The sequence below is a fragment of the Corvus hawaiiensis genome, chromosome Z, assembly GCF_020740725.1.
Source record: "Corvus hawaiiensis isolate bCorHaw1 chromosome Z, bCorHaw1.pri.cur, whole genome shotgun sequence".
In the NCBI taxonomy this organism is placed as follows: Eukaryota; Metazoa; Chordata; class Aves; order Passeriformes; family Corvidae; genus Corvus; species Corvus hawaiiensis.
Genome location: NC_063255.1, coordinates 63,737,481 through 63,762,131, shown reverse-complemented (window position 1 = coordinate 63,762,131; position 24,651 = coordinate 63,737,481). Strand labels below are relative to the sequence as shown.

General features: G+C 34.9%; 1 protein-coding gene across 50 annotated transcripts in view; it reads right to left on the bottom strand.

Annotated features, from left to right (window-relative positions):
- Positions 1-24,651, bottom strand: part of PTPRD (protein tyrosine phosphatase receptor type D) — a 1,183,457-nt gene that overhangs the window by 684,153 nt on the left and 474,653 nt on the right. For all 50 annotated transcript variants that reach the window (XM_048291456.1, XM_048291457.1, XM_048291455.1 and 47 more), the window contains one exon: positions 12,041-12,089. The gene's annotated coding sequence lies outside the window, so the exon portion shown is untranslated. The remainder of the gene's footprint in view (positions 1-12,040; positions 12,090-24,651) is intronic.

Sequence of the window (24,651 nt, the reverse complement as noted above, 5' to 3'; positions counted from 1 at the left end):
TGCTGGATGTGAAGGAACTCATTAGGAAGAAGTCTTTATGTCATCTCTACACTATTGTAAAGAATCAACGTTCATGGTTTTGGTGGATGGGGAAGATTCAGGCTGAAAGCTGCAATATCCTTTCAGAAACAGCTTCTTGTCTAGGAGCATGTCCTGCCAGTGTATATTTCCTTTGGTTTAAACCCTCTTGTGTTCAGGCAGCAGAAAAAAATTGAAACTGTTGCAATATTTTACTTGTCCCAATTTTCTTTCAGTTGGTTGGTTTCTGATTTTGTTATTTTTTCCCAGGATACATGTCCTTCCCAGATGACATGAGCCACTGAGGCTAGCCAAGATCTTGCCTTAGATGTTTTTCATGGTCAATTTAGGGTCTTGTATACATGTTAAGAATTGCTTAAAAATATATTCTGCATGTAGTGGTATTTGGACACTCTTACCCCATTATTTCCCTGCCCACACTGAAAGCTTTAAGGTAATTCCACAGAAACAGGCATATTGTCTTCTTCTGAGATTGGCAAATCAAATGAAGAAAAAACAAGAATTTATTTAAAACAGCAATAATTTCCCTCCCATGGTTTTTGAAATTTAACAGAAAATTTAATTAAACTGGATGAATACAATTATGATTGTTTGAAACTGCAGATAAAAACCTGTGTCAAACACTATCTAAAGAAGGAGTTTTTTATTCTAAAGGGTGAAAATTTCCCAGGATTGACGCATTTTTTTACCATATTAAAACAACTAGAGGAAAAAAAATTACAAAAAATTACAGTAATGGTAGTCATAGGTCTTTAAGATATTTAAGGTAGATTCCATGTTTAATATGTCTAGAAATGGATAAGTATAAAGTAGGCTTCAGAGTGGCAGCCAAAAAGAAAGAATTAAAAAAAGAAGAGCAGAATGTTTCATATTTTTCAGTCAGCTTTTCTCCAGAAACTAGGCTTGCTTTCAGATATATGGGGAAGAAGAGTATAACGTCAAGATCGACATCTGTGGAAGACTATGTAAAAATGTAATTTACAGGAATGACAAAAAGAAAACATGGTAGAAATTAGAAAGTAGCTTAAATTTTTTCTAAATAACTTAGAAAATTAAATGGATATCAGCAAGATTTTTTTCTGATGAGGGTGGTGAGATACTGGACAGGTTGCCCCAAGTTGTGGGCAACCCTAAAACTATTTGAAGGTCAGCGGCTTTGAGCAATCTGTTCTGGTGAAAGATGTCCCCGTCCATAGCAGGGTATTTCAGCTTGGTGGTCTTTGAAGGTCCTTTTCAACCCAAAGCATTCTTCAAAAACATTTAAAGATTCAGGCAGATATTGGCAAATAATTGTATCTCAATACAAAATCTTTTTGCCTCAGAGATCAAATTCTATAGGTATTCCCTACATATTACTGTGAATAGTGCACATCACTGTAGCTAATAGCATTTGCAATCCAAAATTACTGACACATATTTTGGCCAGGAAAGCAGTGGAGAAACTATTGAGTGTTGGAAACTGTAACTGCTCTTCCAATTACTCTAGGTCAGTTATGGGTCAACAGTGACAGATAGTGACAGCAGACAGATAAAGCCGAGGCATCAGATGGAAACACTGCATCCCAGAAGTAACATCTGCATAGCAAAAGCTATGAGATACTCAGGGACGTGGGACCTTCACATTGTCTTGGAGCTCCTCCTATTCTCTCTCTCTTCTGAATTTCTTTTAAAAGGTAGTAGTACAAAAATCAAAGAACCTCTCTAAGGAGTATATACCTCCACTCAACTCCTACCTATATTAACTTCAACAAACATTCCCAGATTACTTTTGTCCTAGATCTTCATACATTTAACAAGAGGTATAGATGGAAGAAAATTACTTCAATTATCTCCGTATGGGCAGCAGAGTTGATATGAGCTGATGCCTTAAAAATAAAGAGAAATTCATTTTTCATGTAGAAGTCATGAAGAAGAAGAAAGAAGAAGAAAGAAGAAGAAGAAAAAGAAGAAGAAAAAGAAGAAGAAAAAGAAAAAGAAAAAGGAAAAGAAGGAAAAGGGAAAGGAAAAGGAAAAGGAAAAAGAAAAGGAGAAAGAAAAGGAAAAAGAAAAGGAAAAAGAAAAGGAAAAAGAAAACAAAAGATATGTTCATTTGCACCTATGCTTTTGGTTTGCTTAAGATGAATTAATTAATAATGAGTATTTGTAGTCTGAGTTTCATTTTGGGAGGAAGCTTTTGCTAGCTTTCTTCCAAGACACAGTCCCTCACAAAAGTTTCTTTTGAACGTTTAGCCAGTGCATGTTCATCATACTATTTCACCCTAAATATTTTGGAATTTGTAGAGAGAAGACATACATCTGACAAAACCTGAAGTATGAAAAAACCCATAGTTTATTGACAATATACTTGTGTCTCTCTGTTTAGAGAAGTCTGATTTCTGCTATCCACTGGAATATTTCCCATAACCTTTCCCATATGTCCAGGTACGAAAATAGCCCTATCTTCTCCAGTCCTCATTTTCTGCACTGCAAAGTGTGTACAGTTGATTTGTATGCTACTGTTCTGCTATATTTATGTTTTATTATCTATATGGTACAAGAATTATATATATTTTCTGCATAAAGAGGAAAACGGCTTGCACTGAAAGAAAGCATATTAGAGAGCAAGCATACTTAAGAATAAAATTCTAGAAATTCAAATTCAGAAAGGACAGTCACTGCCGATTGGTATCTGCTGATGAGAGTGGCAGTTTATTAATAATCTGTCATGTAAAGCTGACAAATGGGGTGCTGAATTCTGCCCAGTTACACAATCAAATCTCCTCTGTTATTACCTCTAGAATTACCTACTTTCTGTTGAAATACTTTTGCAGATATAAATATGCTTCAAAGTTGTTTTCTGAATACAGGTTACTTCTATTTTTTTCTCCTAATTCCTCATTATTGATAAGATCCATCATGAGGCTAATCTTGGTCTTTGAGTATACACACAGTCCAAATACATACCAAGTTTCAGTTCAGATAAAAACTTTGGGAAACACTGATAGGGTTATCAGTGGTCAAAAGGACAAATCATAGTACATAAATTCCTTACTTTTGATATGTCATGGGGGAAAAAACAAAAAAGGAAATAGTATCATAGAAGCTGCATACACCTATTCAAATTGTACACTCGGATGCACTGCAAGCAATTTATCAACACAGAAATGCCAGTAAACTAGGAGGAGATGGAAGGAAGAGATTGTTCTTGAAGGAACTACTAGGAGTACAGAGAAATATGTGTTCTGCCACATGACATGTACTTTATTTTTCTCCTCTCTAGTCATTTTAATTTTTAAATTAGATTAAAATTTCTAAGGAATTGCATTCTGAAATGCAACTTTTTAAAAATATTTATCTAAAAGGTTGGTTGAGTTTGCTGCATAATACGTGAGAAACTTTACTCAACATATCCAGTAATGAAATCTAAAACTACAAAAATTTGAAGTGTTTTCAGATTTCTTCATTATCCTTTCCCACTTTTGCATTTCAGTGTAATATAGTGAGCTGAGTGGAAAAGATAATCTGACTGACAGAAGCTGGAAGCTAGTTCAGAAGAAAAATCACTTAAAACTTTACAGCCAAGCACCACTAGAAAAATCGTGCTGAGACAGATGAATCTCTGGCCTGACTTAGAGTCCAAGATTTTGTGTTGTGTTCTTTGATGAATTTATTCAAAACACTATTTTTAATTGAGCTATGAATTAAAATAATTTAACAACCTTTTGCTTAGGACTAAGACTACAGTTAGTTGTGTATTTGTTTCCATGATACATAAGTGATTTTCTCCTAAAAATTCTGAAATACTCAGTTGAGTTCAGATTTTACTGTACTCAATGCCCAAGTGAATGTAGGTGGATCTATTGGGCTAAGTATTTTTTCCTCTGTCTATGCAGGAAATCATGTGTTTGTGGGACCCATCATACCAAGTAAACTATAAAATAAGGGGTTATTTTCATTACTCAATTTTTCAGGTTTTATTTCTATACAATATCTTACTGAGCATAAAGATTTAGGAAAACTCTTCAACACAACATGTACACACACACACTCAAAATAATACAACATTTCCCTGAAAGATGATGGGGGTTTTGTCCTAATATTTGTCCAGAGATAAGAAGCATTGAGAAAATGCCATGTTGGACATGTATTTTCATATGACAGCTTCTAATTTGACTTCTGGACACCAACCATAACTGTATATGAAATAGAAAAAAGTTTACTTATTTTGCAATTTCATCAAACAAATATTGATCAGATTTCAGCTCAACTCTTTACAGATCCACAAATGTTGACAATACGTGATACTTTTCAACAAGATTATTCTCTGGGAAAATTTGTTTCATTCATGAGCAGAAGCTGGATGAAGATGAAAAGGCAGGACATTATCATTTGAAGCATGTGGCCAATAGCCTAGCAACCATCTAAATATTCAATCTATTTTTAATTCTCTATTTTCAATGTTAATTTTAAAATATCAGATCTCTGATAAACTTGTGCTTTAACAGCATTTTCAGTACTGCAATGAGTAAAGTAACCATTTGTCTGCTTTCATGACAAATATAAAATATGGAGAAAATAAAAGACACAACAAAGAGTGCATTCAATTCTAGTTCCCAATGTAAAATGTAAAGCAAAAAATTGGATACTGCATATGGCATTTATAGCGTTCTTTAGAAACTTATTGGGCAAATTCCATCTTCCTCTCCATTTGTACAAAGTAGTGGCATAAACTAGTGACTCGTTTGTTTTATGTTTTTTACAAGCCCAGTGAAAGTAATGCATATGAAAGACATAAATGCCTGCATACCTAAGAAAGTGTAGTATGTTGACCTGACCGACAAGGACGTAGAAGATCAAGCTCATTAGGAGTGCATGGAAAAGGACTTCAGCTGCAGGCCACTAACATTAATAGTAGTCTTCTTACTAGGTTTTGGGAAAAACTCCAGAATAATATTTCTCAGTTTTATAAAAACCCAAACTGTTCAAACATCATTACTTTTCCTTTTTTTTTCCTTTTTTTCCCTGTCTTTTTTTAGAAAGGAAAAGAAATAGTTACCCTTAATTAACAAAAAAAGGTTTCAGATTTACCCCTAATGTAATTTTATCAATGACTTCAGGGATATAGTGTGTGTTACTAATTTTCTAATCACAGAATCAACTAGACCACAGCACAGCCAGTCTTTTCTTAAACACCTCCTGGGTCATTGACTCCAACCCTTCCCTGGGCAGTCCATTCCAATACCCAGTCACTCTTTCTGTGAAGAGCTTCTCCCTAATGTCCAACCTAAACCTCTCCTGGTGCAGCTTAAAACTGTGTCCTCTTGTCCTGTCCCTGGATGTCTGGGAGAAGAGGTCGACCCCCACCCGGCTACACCCTCCTTTCTGGGAGTTGTAGAGAGTGATGAGGTGTCCCCTGAGCCTTCTTTTCTCCAGGCTAAACAACCTCAGCTCCATCAACCACTCCTCACAGGAGCTGCTCTCCAGACCCTTCACGAGCCTTCTTGCCGTTCTCTGGACATGGTCCAGCAGCTCAACATCCCTCGTAATTTGCAGGGCCAAGAACTGGACACAGCACTCAAGGTGTGACCTAACCTGTGCCAAGTTCAGGGAACAATCCCTGCCCTGGTCCTGCTGGCCACACTGTTGCTGATCCAGGCCAGGATGCCACTGGCCTTCTTGGTCACCTGGGCACAGCTGGCTCATGTTCAGCTGCTGTCAGTCACTAACCCCACATCCCTTTCTGACTGGCCACTGTCAAGACACTCTGCCCCCAGCCTGTAGTGCTGCAGGGGATTGTTATGGCCAAAGTGCAGGACCTGTCACTTGGACTTATTAAACTTATCATTGGATACAGCCCATCTATTCTGTGGTACAGATCCCTCTTCAGAGGACCACAGGACCACCTCCAGATGGGCCATCTGGTCATAAAAGGAGATCATGTTGGCTGGGCAGGACCTGGCCCTCCTAAATCCATGCTGCCTGGGTCTGAGCGCTTGGCTGTCATGTAGGTCCCATGGGATCACACCAAAGAAGACCTGTTCCATAACTTTGCCACCCCAAGTGAGGCTGACATGCCTGTAGTTTCCTGCAGTCTCCTTCCGGCCTTTCTTATGGATGAGTAATATTGGCCAGCTTCCAGTCATCTGGGACCTCCCCCGTGAGCCAGGAATAATGATAAGTGATGGTGAGTGGCTTGGTGAGCTCCTCTGCCAGTTTGCTCATCACCCTAGGATGGATCCCAACAGGTCCCATAGACATAAGAGCATCTAAGTGGCTGAGCAGGCACTAGTTGTGTCCTCCTGGATTACAGGGGAGTATTCTGCTCCCTGTCCCTGTCTACCAGCTCAGGAGGCCAGTTTCCTGAGGTTGGCCTGTCTCTTGCAGCATTACAAAAAGGTAGTACAGTACTTTTCGGTCTCGGGGAGAAATTTTTTCCTTTGCAGGGTTAGCAGATCCTACTAATGTAAATGGAAAACATCTTGCTATGTTACATTTTAAGTTCTCTCTGTTTCATATGTTCTGTAATAATGTTAGGGGCTGGATGAAGAAGGCAATTTTACCTTTAACTTACAATTTACATTCTTATTCCACATCCTTTGTAAAAAGGGAGTAACTCTAAGCTTACATAAGCAGATATTGACATGGCTTTTAAGTACAAGGTAATAGATTCAAAATATTTCATCCTGTTTCCCATATCCTGACAGCAAACAAGAAAAATTGTGTTTGGTGGGATGGTTGTGAATTGATAAAGAAGTTCAAAGATATTCTAGGAAATCATTCTAAGAACAGTTCTAATAATCCATTGACAATTGTATCAACTACCATGTCCATTACAAAGGATTGCAAGGTAGTATGTCAGAAAAGGCATGTCTGCCACCCATCAAATAATTTAAATAATGTAACTAGAGAAAATTATTCCATTTAGCTGTATAAAACCAGTTCAGCTTCCTTTAGTTTCAAATAAATTTGTATTATTTGCAGGTCCATATGATAAGCCCTGTCTCTTGTCCACAAGCCCTGTCTCTTAAGCAAGTTTCAAGGTACAATAATTACTAGCTGAAAACTAGCAAAGTTCTTTATAAATAACGGGATATAATCACCATTGCAAAACCCTGAGGATTGTAATGTGGGTCTCCAGTTTACATTAGAAGAGATTTACTCTCATTGTAGGTTTAGTTCCATCAATCTGAAAATGAGATTCAAGCTACCTTTTCTTTTAAAGCTGATTTTAATTTCAGAAATAATAATACTCCCAAGAGATGCAATGACATTCTCAGAGGTACAAAAGAGAATATCATCAAGATTACATATCATCATTCTAATGATAATTTGCCCTAGGCTGTGGCCATGGTAGGACTTTTTAATCAATATTTCCAAGTTATGCTTATTAAAAAAGGAAAGTGTCTTCAGTATAAGAGCTATTTTTTTTTTCCATTTCACATTTTATGCAAGTTGGTTGACTTTCATTGGTTCTATTCCTTAATAAAAAATTAATTTGGTGACTATTTTGTGTTTCAAATAAAAGAAATATTTTTTTTAGCTGGAACATTTTAATCTTTCAGAAAGGTAGAATTTTTTCCAGCAGGAGTTATTTTTTGTGACTTCAAAAAAACCAAAAAAGGACAGTAAAAGAACCCCAGAACTTACTCACAATTTACATACAACCTTTTACTCTTACAATGGCATGGCATGCGAAACTTCTATCCGTAACTTTTCACATGCTAGTGAACCCAGTCTGAAAAGTATTTAAAGATAAATTTGCTGCACTACTTTTCCGTGTTTTATTACACTTATGCTTAAAATTTACATTAAAAGAACAAGTGGTTAAGCTCTTTTACAGTGCTTTTTGGAAAATACTACTTTACATTAGAAAATGTAAATATAAATAGAAAATACTTCTATACATTAGAAATGTATAAATACACATTTCTATGTATGCATGCATACATGACTATCTATAAAGCACAAATGCTCAGAGACTGTACAGGACCAAATCTGAACACAGTCAGGAAGACTAATATGTTTTTAAATATATATGTCCATGTTTGTTTCTATTTATTTCCATCCATTCATATGTAATTAATAAAATTAATTACATATGAATGGATGGAAATAAATAGAAACAAATATGTAAAATAAAAATAAGAAGTAATTTTTCCAAATACGATGTTAAAATTGGTAACTAGCATCAAGGTGTTTCCAGTTAACTTGCAAGCATACCTATAGAAATATATCTGATAATTTGTGATACAGCACTCAGAAGAATTCAGGTTAAATGGCATTTTGAGATTGTGTCTGTAAAGTCTGTCTTCAAAAAGAATAATTTTAAAATGGAAAAATAGATGTTTGTTGTTTTATTGATTTTGCAGATAATGTAAAAATATAAGAAATTATAAAAATAAAAAATTATGATATTTCTGAGATGATTAAATGCTATGTCACGGACACAGATTGATAGAAATTATTTTCATAAGTGTCAGCTTGTAGAAATAGACATCACAAGCTGAACACACAATAAAACTCCCCTTCATTCTCCACATCTACTTCCTTCCTGCCACTGCTTTCGCTGATATAAAACTACCAAAAGGGTGAACAAGACAACAGCACAAGGTTAACAGAATTGATTCAACTGCTTAATATCCTAAGGGGAGAGACACATCCGTCACAGTTTTTGAAGTTGCATACTGCCCCTTACAGACTCAGATCATCCACAAGATGTCAGGAAACAGATGCTTTTGTTTTCTTCCACTGTATACTTTTTAAAAATTAATATTTATCTCTAAAAAAATATATTGCAGATTGAAGTGGGTTTTTTGAGAAAATTGGCTAAAGTCCTTAATTTTATATTTCTTCTTTAATCACATGAGGCCACAGATAAAATATATGAAAGGAATTTAAAAAAATTAAGAACTCAACTAGGAGAGAACTAGAAAAAATAGTAAAAAGAAGCAGGTCAGAGAAAAAGTGTTTTTTGAGTTTGTGGTTTTGGTTTTTTTTGTTTGAGAGTTTTTTTTTGTTCGTTTTTGTGGGTGCTTTTGTTTTTGTGGGTGCTTTCATCTAATTAGATTTATTTCATTATTTTTAATAGTAATTTATTTATTTTGTATAAAAATATAAATTCACTTAGAGGTTGGCATGGATGTGACCTTGACGTAAGGTCTGGTAAGTTTCTGGTATTCATTTTCCAGTGAGGTACTTACTTTTATCCATTGGTTCTGTATAACTTAATTTTCTTTTTCTCTTTTTTTTTTTTTTTAACCTCTATAAGAATGATCATGCAATTCTAAAGTGAAGAAGAAAGTTGAATTAATTAATTTATTAAGTAATGTTTTTAAAGTCTATTTAATGTCATTGTTAAAAAACCTGAAACAACATAGAATCAAAAAATCAGTACTAGTATTTTAAATGTGTCTATATTACTTAGATTTGCCTGTGTCTTGTTTTTAGAGTTTTTATAATAAATTATTAAATCAGGCATATCACAAGCCTTTCTTTAAATGTTTAACTCAACCAAACATGGTTTTGATCCAAATTTTGCAAGGATTCTTTAATACTCGGTAGCTGTCTGTGTCATTCTAAGGTCTACTTCAGTCATCTGCCTCACTTTTATGTATAAAAATTTCAGTCCAATAAAACAATGTAAAAAAGTTCTCTGACAAGTCTGCTACACATACAGTTTGCAAACAACACTGGGGAGAATCCCATGTCTTATAGACATCTTTATTAAAACTTTATTAAATTATCTTTATTAACTTCATTAAATCATGCAAGAAATTAATTAGACCATTTATCTTTCTACTTTAAGTATATTGGAAAGATGGCAATATTGGAAAAGAGTCCTCTTACATATTAAATCCCTACCAGTTGCATTTTTTTAACTGCTCCAACTGTGATAAACTTAAGTGATCCAATTTTAAAAAGTGGCAAAGCAGTTTTTTTGTTTGGTTTCTGAAGGTTTTGGGGCTTTTTTCCTGGATTTTCCCACAAAAGTTAATGATTTCTGTTGTGTATCGTTTGGGGGGGTTATTTGTATTTTTTTTTACATGACATCCTCCTCCGCCTTATTTTACCATAATTTTATTATATTTATCAATTATTTAATGCAGTTAGCTCAGCTGCCTCCCATATTCATACCCATAAAAGTCCTTTATCATACTGTTGAATAAACGGTTCCTCAAACCATGGGTTACCATTGTCTTTGCATATTTCTTTCTTTGAAAGTCAAGCTTTATTATACATATATGCTTGTGTGTATTTTATATAGCATCAGTTGTTGGTGCTATGAAACATAAGGCGAAAATGTTACCAGGAATCTTATATTAATTAATATACCGATATTATAGTGAGACTTCTCTAACAGTCACTTCAGCGCATTGTTATTAAACACTTCCAGGGTTTCCTCAACCACCAGAAATTAACAAACTTCACAAGGCAGATATCTATACAGTTAACAGTTTTGATGATAGGAGATTGGCATACTGATAAAGAATTTCTATGAGTGCAGAAGCTTTACAGAAATATGGATAAACTCTGTGTCCCTGCACACATTTTCATATCTGGGAAAAAAAATGAGATTTGAAGGATTTTGAATTTAAAAGCATTTTATAGACTTATAATAGATACCTCTAAATCTGCTGTAGACATCTCTAAATTGCCTGCTGCAAGAGAGATTCTACAACTGTGCTGTGCAAGATGTGGGATAGCAATAATCAATTTCTTTCTCAAGCAAAACAACAAGAAATAATCTAAGGGAAAAACAGCAGAAACAAGATGGAAACATCCACCAGATCTGCCCAAATATTAAGAAAAAATATTTTATGTGCTTTTTTTTTTAATTGGTAGCACAAAATTTTAAATGTTAGACTTTCACAAGAAGCCTTTGAAACAGAAATATGCTTTAAAGCTCAAAATTTGTAACTCAGTACAAAAGAAGCAACACAGCAAAATTGAACTACTACCTTCACGCAGTGAGTAGAAACACAAAACAAAGCTGACAGATCTGTTCTCCTGGGCTTAGGTTTCCGCTGTCTAGAAGTGTTGTTTGCTGCCCATGTATGCACAGTATGACAGCTATTTGTGTTATACAAATGAGGTTTACTCATGAGTTTGATCTCAATTGCATGCTAATCATATTGTCCCTGGTTATGAACAAGCACTTTACTTTGTTATGTTTAATACTATGAAACAAGCTTAAAACACAGGAGAGTACTTTTTAAGTAACCTGTTTAAGCTTGTTTGTCTCAATAGCTTTATTACGTTACTTATTAAATTATCTCAGGAACATGCTAAATATCATTGTATTTTGTTCAAATGACTTCATGTTAAACATAATTTTTCTCAAAAAACTTATTATATGGAATAAATAAAAATTGATTTACGGCAACCACAGTTTTCCAGTAATTTTAGTTCTCATTATAATGGCTATGTGTCTTATCTCTCACTCCCCTGCATTGTAACATAAAAATCCTGACAGTAAGAAATAATTTTGATAAAACCTGTAATGTGATAACATTACTGTTTTCCGCTGCTTAGCCCTTATTCAATCCTAAAAGATGGTTTCTAATCAGTTATTTAATGTACAGAAATTCAGTTTACATCTGGAGAACCTCTGTCATTTTTTCAGATCGTTGCCTCTTTTGTTCATGTAATCTCTCACACTGAAATTACATCAGCTTCTGTGTTTGACTATGTTAACATAACACATTCAAATTACATATATAACATTGAAGTACAGTTATGTCATTATGTCAGTCAAACTATGTTAAAACACAACAAACAAAACATGAACAAGTTCATTTTACTGTTACATGGTAAATGGAAAAAAACCCTTTCTTCCTCACAATATCTTGAAACTAATAGAGATTAATTAATCACTGGTATTACTGGTTGACATTATCACAGACTAGGTGGGACTTCTTTGGGGTTTTTTCATGTTCCAGGAAATATGGTCATAGGCTAGGAGACAGTTATTCACAGAACCATCCCAATTCAGGCTTAAGAAATAACAAAAATTATTACTCACCCTGAGCTTGCAGGTTTGGAACACAATAAAAAAGACTCTATCCTGAGATCTGAAAAACACAAAAAAAGAGCTTTCTATAACCACTAACAATAAATAGTCAGACATTAGATATACAACAAATAAATGCTTGTTCAATACTTATAAAAACCACAAATAATTGACATACATATACCTTATAAGAATATCAGTTGACTTAAACCTCAAGTAATATGCTTTGAAAGAAGCACATTTTATGTCAGAAAAGCAGCCCAATAAAAGTCTAAGCTTTCAAGTGTGTTCAATCTTCCTCTCCCTACATCCCTACAGTGTTTTGAAGAAAAATCAATTTTAAGCTCTCTTCTGGAAATTAGAATTTGTGAATTTCTGTGCAGACCAATAAACTCCAGGGATATCTGGGTAGAAGAGTTCAGACTGCACACCAGAGCAGTTTAAACTATGACTTGAGAAGTTTATTTGAACATAAGAAGTTCCTTTGGAAAACAAATTACTTTAAAGCTCAGAAGGTAATAAAAAAACCTGAGACCATATTCTATGATTTCAGTTCTAGGAGGGGGAAATCAAAATAATTAAAATAATAATAAAGGTTATATTTTCATGTTTGAAAGGGATCAGAATGCTTTGTGATGACTGATGAAAGTGCATCAGAGTAAAAGCAATAGAAAGTCTGACTGGACATGGATGTTTGTAAACATGGCAATGCAAAAAAGGGATGCTTTCTATAAAAGCAGAGGAAGAAAAAAAATTAGTGCAGCAAATCTCCTTTATGATCATCAAATACAAAAGATTCATCATTGAATTAACATTCATTTCATGGACCTGGATGCATTTCTTTATAATTTCTAAAATTTGTTAAATTTATCAATACTATAACCATGGTTATTCCATTAATAAGGTTTGAGGTTACACATTAGCCTAATAAAAACAGTCTAAAATTGATTTTCCTGCAGCAAATTACTTTCCGACTTTTTGTCTACAAGCATTTTTCTCTTTCCAGTGCAACATTAACGAAGATTAATGCTCAAAATTTAAAATCTGGTAAATAAATATTAGAAAATACAGAAAGTAAAAGTGTGTCTCTTTGAATAATAGAAAAGAGGGATGCATAGAAAAATTATGCAAAAACATAATATAAAATTTATGTTAGTTTTATGCTAATAGTAATTAACGTATAAAAGGAGAATATTAGATGCTATAATGGTAATGCTTTGGAGGAAGCATGTATGCCTCCGTAATCTTAAGATTATTCCAGACATCCTATTAGCAGATTATCCATTCAATGCTTGCAGTGTTGCCAAGTTCTTCAATTTTTCCATGGTGTTTCCATTAGATAAACTAGTTTTTTGGGTTTGGGGTTTTTTGTTTGGTTGTTGGTTTAGTTTTTTTTCATTGATTGTATCTTGTTTGTTTGTTTTTTAGGGAACATTGATGGTTTTGGGTTTGTTTGTTGCTTTGGGTTTTTTTTCATGGCTCAAGGACTGGCAGGTTTTTCTTCCCAAAGTATTTTCCACGTGTTTAAAAAAAGAGCCCAAGGATAAATATATATATATATATATATATATATATGCCCTTTCTTTATATTAAAATAGCCAGGTTATTTTTATTTTTAAAGTTTCTAACTAGGGTTTGAGTTGAGCATTTAACAGTGAAAATCAAATGGGTCCTGCATAACCTTGTCAACGTTTCCAAGTTAAAGACCTCAGAATTTCCACCATTAAAACACATTTAGTCTTAGGTCTCTGAAGAGACCTGCTGAACAGTCTGTTCGGTCTCTGCAAAAGTCATTATTCAATACTGTTACTATTTTGCTAGGGGGCAATCAACAAGGAAAAATCCCCAATCCAACCCAACAAAATTCCTATTTTAAGAATTTTATTTACTTTTATCTCTCCAATCAAATTTTCTCACGACTTTTTTTTTGTGTTTTGTAATTCTCTTCCTCTTCTTTGTCTTAGGATATCAGCAGCATATGATGTCTAATAGGAGAATCACATCGCAAGTGAAAATATGCCTGTTAAGCTAAATATACGTTGCAAGCAGAGGGTTTTAAGAATCTAAATTAACCTGAGGCTCACTGCACCTTTTTTCTATTTTATTACTTTGAATCTCTGTGGGGACAATTACGCTAGACTATTTTGCTCCAGTTTTAACCAACTGGGAAAAAAAGTTACCTAGAATTGAAACTGTTTGCAAAATCCTATGCATTACTACCTTCCCTACAACATTAGATGATTGTGACAGCACTCTGATCCTTACATAGAAAGCCTTCATGTTCTTAAAATCAGGAAATTATATGTTAATAATCCTTGAGCATAATCTTAGTTCTGCTATGAACTAAAATATTGCTCTATGAAAGTTGCAAAGTCTTTCTGTCCACAAACTTTCCTGCTCCGTAAAGTCATCTTGGGAGTTTTAGTTAAACGCTCTCAGGTTTAGATGAAAATGCTATTTTTATACATTATTTCTATGTATATAAACCAAAAATATCGGCAAAATAGTTCATTGTATTGTATTGCCAGAAATTAATTGTACTTTGAAGAGAACAGGAACTCTACTTCCTAGAAGTAATTTGGTTTTATTTAATGAAAAAAGTGATTTATTCTCTAAGTTTGCAAACACACACACAACTTAAGGACATTATTCAGCAACGTTTAAGTGCTTAGTGAGTTTCCACTGTTGCAGGATGTTTCTTCAACAATTGTCAAGTTTTTAAGGCTTATTTTCACAAATTTATTTAAATTTCCCAAGACCTGCAACCATCACAATTTTAGAAAACAAGAAAGAGGCTATTATAATATGAAAATGCTTTATTCTATTGAGATTATCACTTCAGTAAAAGCCACTGATAGTGATCATTAACTAAGTAGACTATTGCATTTCCAATCTCCTTTTATAACCCCCCTTATTTAAAGGCACCATGGCAGCAACTATCACTCAGTACTGGACAATGGTACTGTATCTCTCTTTCAACAGGTCAGGAAAAAGAATAAAGAGAATAAAATGTTGTTTTCAATGGTCTTTTTGCAATTTGAATTTAAAAATACTATTTATAATTCAGCGTAGAAAACAATTTCCACTGCTTTTATGATGATGATTACCAAGACAAATTCCACACAGAATTCCAACAGTGTGTATTACCATCTTCCATTAATTCTAATTTATTTGCAAAAGTTTTACCAAGTATCAACAGACTTAAAAAGTTAAATTCAGTCCCAGGAAAAACATTGTCCAAAATCTTATTTCACTCCCAATGGTAGCATCCTGAGATACCCATTACAAAAGGAGGATAAAATCAGAAGTTAAGGGTGTTCCAAATAGGCTATGAAAGACAAATTGTTAACATTTCATTTAAGTGTAAATTATTTTTTTACACCAATATCTAGTTACTTTTGTGTGTCCGAAGTATTCTGTAGTTTTTCTCATGGAGAAGGGGAGGCTCAAGGGGGATCTTACTGATCTCTACTAAAGCCTTAAAGGGTGTTGTAGTGAGGTGGGGGATCAGCCTTTTATCCCAGGTAACAAGAGACAGGACAAGAAGAAATGGCTCCAAATTGCATCAGGGTTGACTGTAGATTAATAAAAATTTCTTCACTGGAAGGGTGGTTAGGCACTGGAAGAGGTTGCTCAGGGAAATGGTGGAATCACCATCCCTGGAAGTGTTCAAAAACATGTAGAGGTTTTTGGTACTTGGGCAAACGGTTTAGTGGTGAACACAGCAGTACTTGATGGAAGGTTGGACTGATTAGCTTTGAGGTCTTTTCCAGTCTTAACAATTCTATTTTTCTATAAATACAAGATCCTTTTAATTTCTTAGATTTTTAGAAAAACAATATAATGTAAAAGAGATTGATAATAGTTACATGGATTATTGTGTTTTCTAGTTCTTTCATAACTGGAAACAGATTCAAGTAAAACCTAGTATAAGAGAAGTAGGAATGCATTTTATTTAGGACCTCTCTGTAATTTTCCTGATGTCTGTGTCCCCTTCACTTAAAAAAGTGCCAAGTACTATTATTCCCAAATTTATATTTGATCCATGTGCTTTAATTTTTGCAATATTCCAACAATAGATATTTCACAACCTTTTTGTATTCTTGCTGAATCAAAACATTTGTCAAGCTCATAACATTTCTTCGAAAGACACAAAGAAACACATGATGAAGAAATCAGAAAGTTCTATTAAATTATATAATCTCTTTTTCTTAAACTCCTGAAGGAATATTCTGGTTTATAACAAAATACAGGTATTCATATATCAAAGCCTAAAACCTCAAAAACATATATAATTCACTTATTTTATGGAGATTATATTAATAACAACCTACATACATTTCCTGGCAGATAATCTCTACTTGCATAAAATACCTCTCTCTTTCTTCTCAGTACTAACCTTAATTGAAAACCCAGCCAGCTTTGTTGCCAAAACGTTGCATTTTGGGATTCCCTAACACAGCATGGAACCCATACTTACATGACAATACTATCAAAAGTTTTCTGTTAAAGACCAATTTTTTCTTGCTGTATTACTTTGTTGCTTCCTTTTATTTATATGCTGGAATGGTTACATCTGAACTTCGAGGCAGATGCTCTTTAATTCCAGCGTTCGCGATGCTCAGATACACAGCTTGCAGTATGTTATTGTTTACCAGTGTGAAACCTCACTTTCCCCTTAACTACTTGCCTTTAAAAGTAGTATCAGGTGTATCGAGTGAGCAGGAAAGGAGCTGTGGTATGATTAAATAGATCCTGAAATTTTGATGGTTTTAGAAGTAGTAGTATGGGATTTATTAAAGACTTTGTCTATGTTGTAACAAACTTGTAGTATTAGGCTGTGTTACAATTTTGTGGTTCTGCACTCTACCCAGTTATTTTTGTTTAATTTCTCCACATTTTGTTGTGACATCCTTGCATTTTTCTTGCACACTGTTGTTTTGTATAAATTGTCTAATTTGCCAGGACTTTTGTAAATTCTAAACCTATCCTCTAGAGTGTTTACAATCCTGCCCAGCTATCCATCAACCACAGATTTTTAAAGCTTATGGTTTCTTCTGTCATTCAAATCTCTTTTATTTTAGACACTGAAAAACAACATGGCCAAAACAGTCCCCTGTGGAACTCCCCAGCTGAAATGATTAATAATGATTCCTTGTTAACTGAAAGTAATTTTTTCAAACAGTTGGTGGTTACATCTGATTCACATTTTGCTGGTCTGCTTAAAAGAATGTAATAGCACACACACCCTACATACCCTTTAATGAAAAGGTAATTATATAATATTTCCCTTTTTTCTCATCATGAAAAAGATCATGTTTTAGCAGTTTATAAATAAATTGGCCTTACAGAGTCAAAAACATAAAAAACATTTCAGAAAAAGTAATTTTCTCATAATTAGTACCATTTATAAACAGTATGAATCTTTCTCAAGCTGCACTGACATTGACATTTGCTTTCAGCACCATATTGGTAATTTTAAAGTCAAAGTTGCAGGTGGCTTGTCACTTTAGTTACACACTCCTGCATAAATGGTTATTTACAAAATCTGTACAATGGGTTAAGAATTTGTATACAGGTATCTCTAAACATTATACTGTAAATATGCACTCTTTAATAATGAAAGTTTATATGCCTATGACCGTGCAATCGCTTTTAAATAGAGGACAAAGGTAAGCACTTCTGGAGAGATTCTGTGTCATTTTCAAAGTAAGAACGGTTTATATCAATTTAGTCTAACATCTTTCATGTTTGACTCGGTTCTGAATAACAATTTGAAATCAGGGAAGTCAAACATATTGTCACATGAAAGAGCTGGATTCCAATAGGACTTAGATAAAAAGCTATTTTGTATTTTTCTCGTGTTGATGTATGGATCTTCAAACTTGCAGGTGTTCACAAGAAGTGCTGGATATCCAGTTATGTTACCATCTTTGTAACACGAAGTTAAAATTGAGATTATTAGTTTCTTAACGTATGTGTAACATGCTAATTACCTTTACAGGAACAGAATAGAAGTTACGTTATACTTATTGATAGACATATTAAGTGAAACTACTAAAGGGAGGTGCTTTTTTCAGTTTAAAAAGTTTTGGATACAATTTCATTGGTTAACAAACTACTCAGAAATTTAAAACCTGTAGCTGAGGAAGAACTGCTGACACCTCCTTTACGGAAAAACTGAATACAACTACATTGTGAACAGGAAGGGAGCTAACTCTTGCTACTAATAGGTACATGATACATACTAGCATGGACAGTTGTTAGAGCTTGCTATCATACTGTCATCTAACACTTATCAGAGAAAAGGCAGCTCTGGAAACAACTTTTCAGATAAAGGACTCAAGTGGTCTTACAACGGTAAGTCATGTAACATGAGTTATTTATGAATCAGGATCTCTCTATGCACTAAGTAATAAAACTAATTAGATTTTTGAAAATAAAAATATGCAATTTAAACAATTTTCTAAGCCTTCAATTTACATGCTATTCAGTGTTCTTTAGAGATTCTACCACCCAATTACAATAAATTTTTAGAATTAACCCCGTGATGGAATTCCATTATGTAAAAATGGTAGTCTTCCATTATATAAAAATGACAGTCATCAGAACTCAAATTTATTAATATTTTTTAAGCAAATGTAAAACTTCATTGCATTTGGACTGTTTTTATTTAATACTTTAATTGCATTTTTCATCTGATGTTTTTGCGGTTCTTTTTTTTTTTTCTGTTGAATCAATTTGCGCACAAAGCAGAAAAAGAAAGTAACATCTGCATAAGCTAGTCAATCTTTTAACTGACCATATAAAAAGGTCACTTCCACATCGTTGTCTCTTCAAGTCTTGGACTATTCTTATGACTACAGTCTTACAACATAGATTTCCATTCATGGTTAATCTGTTTCCCAAGTAGTTACAAAAACTATAAAGTCAGCGTCTGTAAAGAATTTAAAAGGTCTTGGCTTATTCAGATAACTTATGGAATATCGAGTATTAGAATTGAAAAATATCAAATCTGAGATGAACATCACCTTTCAAGCATCCTCTGCAAATCTTAACCATTAAAAAAAAAAAAAAAAAAAAAATCACTATCAGAAGACACACCACAAAAACTTGGGAAAATCAACAAAAGAATAAGTCTCACTTGACCCAAGACAGAAAACCATGCTGAATTAATAGTATAAAATTAGTGGTGGAACTTGTAAAAAATGGATATAAAATCTAACTGATTTCACAATTTACAGCATCCACTAAAACATTATAATGCTATTTCATAATAACAGAAAATTGACTTCATTCTTCTAGAAACTAGCAAACAAATAAGCAAACAAGTAAAAAGTTCATTAAATCTGCAAGCAAAAAAATTTCTGCAACCTACAGCTTTTTAGGAAAACATGTTATTTACAGTTTCACAGGAGGAGGAAGTCATGACTCATGAGATGAATGAGGGGTAAGATGCCTAGCCTTTTAAATGTAATAGTTCCCTACATAATGTCTATTTACAATTGTAGTTGTATTAGTATTGTTTATACTAACAACCCAGTTTCAGTGTTTCACAGAACCACAGAATATTTAGAGCTGGAAAGGACCTCCAGAGATCATTCAACCCCCTGCCAAGGCAGAGTCACCCAGGAACGTACCCAGGTGGGTTTTGAATGTCTGCAGAGAGTGAGATTCCAAACCTCCCTGGGCAACCATAACCCACAAGGATCATTGAGTCCAACTCTTCAGTGAGTGGCCCATACAGGGATGACCTTGGCATTATTAGCATCATGCTCAAACCAATTGACCTTGTCTCATGGTGAGGCCTGTTCAGCCTTGAGAAGAGATGACTGAGAGACTTCATCAATATGTCTAAATATCTAAAAGGTGGGTGTCAAAAGGATGGACCAGGCTCTTCTTGGTGGTGCCAATCAATAGGACAAGAGGCAATGGGCAGAAACTAATGCACAGGAAGTTCCACCTGAACATGCTTTCTGTGCAGGTGACCGAGCACTGGAACAGATTGCCCAGAGAGGTTGTGAAGTCTCAGTGGAGATATTCAAGAACCATCTGGACATAATCCTGTTCAATGTGCTCTGAGATTATTCTGCTTGAGCAGTGTCAGATGACTGCAATCTCTTCCAACCTGTGGTTGTCACTAATTCTGTGATTCTGATTTCTGGGTTTCTGTGAACTAGAAGGGCAGGATGACCTCCCTCAACCTACTGTCCACAATCATTCATCCACTGGCCATTCTGGCCGCAATGGCACTGCCAACTTACCATCACCTTCTGACCCACCAAGAGTCCCAGGTCCTTTGCTGTAGAACTGTTCTCTAGTAGGTCAGCTCTGAAACTATACTGGTACTTGAGGTTATTCCTCTCCAGGTGCAGGGCCCTACACTTGCCCTTGTTGAACCTCATAAGGTTCTTCTCCATGCAACTTGCCAATCAAGGACCCTCTGAATGGCAGCACAGCCTTCAGGTGGATCAGCCACTTTCCCCAGTTTCATGCCATCAGCAAACTTGCTGAGGGTGCAATTCATCCCTTCATCCATGTTGTTGAGAAACAAGTTGAATATGGCTGGATCCAGTATTGTTCCCTGGGGAACACCAGCAACTACACCAGGCTGCAAATGGATTCTACACCACTGGTCACAACCCTCAGAGCTCTGCCATTCAGCCACATTAGAACAGAATACTCAGGAATCTCCATCACTTCCCCCATGGCCTAGTGCAGTACAGCACTATAATTCTGGGTAGTCCGCTATGTAACAGTGCAATTACTTCTTTTAGTTGCTTTCAGTGAAAACTTATTCTTCATAAGAAGAAAGAGAAAGAAGGGGGGAGAGAGAGAGAGAGAGAGTGTCACCAAAAAAAAAAAAATCACATTGTGAGAAACACTATTCTTTTTAAAGAATTTAAATTAATGTCACTGAAATCTAACCTTGTAAAGCTATGATTTATGCTAAACTGAAACTATTGATGTCCTCTTACACAATACAAAACCTTTCAAAGGACTCTGTAGCTGTCCTATATATTGTTATCATTTAGGATAAGAGGCAAAAATAGTAATAACATAGTAGAAATTCTAAGGACATGAGAAAAATCAGAACCAATTGCAGGTGTGCACATCACAAACAGTCTCTCTTGAGACTGCAGAGTAGACCAGATGCATTTATTTTATGATCCCTTGTATTGTGCCCTAGGTTGTATCAAGAAATGTTTTTCTTGTTTCCATTCATGGAGGTGTGCTATTGAGTATGAAAACATATTTTTGTAAAAATATTTTTACTTTGAAGTCTGGAAAGAGAATTTTAACAGCTGAGAATTATTTTAGAGTCAACACAATTTTAATTTTTCCTATAAACTAGAATTGCTAAGAATCAGCATACCTAGATTACATAATATTGACAGGTGACAGGCAGTACTCCTAAAGCAAGTGTTGAAAACACCAAACACTAGTGGTTGCTGGAAAGATATCATCTTTATTTAGCTAAAATGTTTTTTGTTTTTATATTTTAATAAATGAGAAAATTTATTACATCACATCATAAAAGTAGTAGATCTCTCGATAAATGTTTTAGATGAATGAAATATGACAGTTAAAGGGAAAAGTAGAAGGGTTCAGAGTCAAGGAGTATAATGGTAACTGCCACCCATTCTTCACAACTGCCAACTTGATTTTTTTCTTGATGCACCTTCCAGTTAAACCAATGCTTCAGAGATACTACTTGAAAGCAAAAATGTGCTTCTAATACAAAGGGGTTAATGATTTGTCTTCTGAAAGTTTACTTTGCAGAGTGTGAATGTCGAAGGCTAAGATTCATTAAAAGTATGTAAATATGTGAGGAAACCATTTTGAAGAACTCAAAGGTAATAAGCAGGCTGGTCTGTTCTCATATCACAGCTTGCTTTTTTGCAATTAACAGAGAAAAATGTCAAGTAAAAATTAGTTATAAATATGTCTCAGATTATAATTTTTGATGAAGAATTACAAATATTGGAAAATAAGCAAATGTTCTGTAAAAACATTTTAGCTGTATACCTGAAAATTTTTTTATGTATTTCTCTTAGAGATCAGCTACAATGTTTGAATAACTGTAAAATGCTGCACTTGGCAAATCACACTCAAAGAAAGAAAAATGCAATCCTAAAGTAAAAGCATTTTTAATAATATGTACTTTTCTCTCTACTCTTCCATTGTAACCTCAAACATTAATGAGAGCTCAGGAGCTGTCCTACAAGAATAGTTATGACATTAGGACATCTTCTTAGCATTCTCTTGTCTCAATTGTTGGAGGAAGATATATAATGGAGGACTGTACCATAAAATGGGTATAGGTTCTTTATCTGTGAATAAATAATAATTACATGTTGGACACCACTGTATTTGATGGAACATGTAACATATAACTTTCTTCATCTATAATGAGCAGAAAACAGTCTAGAAGACTGAAACTTTTATCTCATTTTCATTAGGACAGCTAGAAACTAAAAATTGGTTTTTATGGAGTTGCTATCAACAGGCACTTGGAGATTGCTCTTTGTGAGAGCAAATGATTTGCAGTTTATAGCTTAAAAAGTGACCGTGTTGTCCAATTTGCAATATACGTGAAAGTCATTTTCATTTGGGAATATAGGAAATAGGGTGGCTGGTTTGTGGGAAAAGCATGCAAGAAAATGTTCATGGCATTATTGTAGTTAATGGAGAAGTGTGGCTTTTTTGTATTTTTTTTTTTATAAAACAGGCACAGAGTGAACAGAACAGTGAACAGAACAGTTCATACCTTTGTTGTATTCAGTTCACAGTTACTATGACATGTACCTCTAAATCCCCCTGGTAATTACTGAAATTTGGATTTTCCTCATCCCAGACCTGTCCTGACGCCGTTTGAGGAGCAAATAGATCTTTCTCTGAATTGAACAAATTATTGTGCAGCAGAATTCCATTCTTTTCGATATTTCTTACATTTATGATTCATTATTTTTCATGGTGGAAAATTAAACTCATCACTTTTTGCATCTACTGTATATATTTCAGGTAGATTATGTCAAGGAAGACTTTTGTCCTTTTATTAGAGTCAAAGATCTAGGCTTTTGTCCTTATGTTATCAAGCCTTCTTGAAAACACTGTTGAGGTGAAGAAAAGATTGACTAAGTGGCACTATCTGGTTGGACAAATGATCTTTGATTTGGAAAGAAAAGATGCACTAGACAAACTTTTTCACTTAACCAGTGTGAACTTTGCTCTTCTTTAAAACATCTGAGGCAGGAGACTAGCAGGTGACAGGAACTTTGGTGACAGCAGCTACCTGGCATTAGACAGGGAGAGAATCACAGAGACTGGCCTAGAGCCACATTATCAGTGTATGCCTGCTGCCTAACATACAATGTAATAGATAGCAAAAGCAATAGTTCTCTAGCAACACACATCCACAGGCATCCAATGCTCTGTTGAGGTAGAGCCAAGAGAGCACAGATGTTTGCAACCCAAGCAGATGCAATACACTAGTGATTAGCCTGAGTGTCCTGCTCCTGGGACTCTGGTGCTGTGTCTGGGCCTTGGCTCATGTGAATGTGAAGTGTGTGAACTGGCTGTGGAACAGAAATGTTAGAAAAGAAACCACTGTTCACCAGATGTAAATATCCTGCTCAGGAAATTAACGTTTGATCATGTCTCAGAACAAGCAGTGCTGTTCTGTTCCCACAGCTGTATGACCAACACTGAACCACCAAGAAAGTATTAGAGACAAAGCAGTCTGCTCCTCAAATATGCTCAGTAGGGTTCTAACATCTCCAAGGAAGAAAATTCCACAGCTTCTTGAAGCTATTTATACTGGAGATAAACCACACTTAAATGAAAAGCTTTTTCTAATATCTAGCCATCATTGCTTGTGTTATACATTTTTTTTTTAAATACTACCATTAAGCAATATTGGGCAGAGCTCAGCTCTGTCTTCTCTGTTTCCTTCTACCAGATATCTGTACATACCAATAAGGGCCCTCCACAATGTTATTCCTTCCCAGAATGAGCAGACCCAGTTCTGCAGCCTCTTATGACCCAAGAGCTTGGGTCCTCATATCACTTTGGTGGACTCCTTGGAAGTCTCTACAGTAGGTCAGCGTCTTGTGCAGTGGAGCCTTAGATTGGGTACAGTACTCAGATCTCAGATAGCAGAGCAGGATTTTCCCCCAGATCTGCTGTCTGGGAATTTGGTAGTCCAGCCTGTGATGTGGCTCTGGCTTCATTGCTGCCTTGGTGTCCTGCTCCCTGAGGGCCATCCTGCCATCTCTGGGGTGTTTTCTGCTGCTCAAAAGCAGTTGTCCCTGACCTGTTCTGCTTCTATGCTTTATCCATTGCACATTTGCTTTTGTTGAATACTTCCATTAACACTTTAGGAAATTAATAAATTAGTGCTTACTTTACATAGGACACTCTCATAAACCATCATAGAGCAGTGTAGTTTGGAAAAAACCCCTAAGTTCATTGAGTCCAACTGTTAACCCAACACTGCCAAGTCCTCAATTAAACCAGCTCCCTAAGCACCACATCTACATATCTTAGATATCTTCAGAGATGGTGATTCCATCACTTCCCTCGAAAGCCATTTTCAATGTTTGACAAGCCTTTCCATGAAA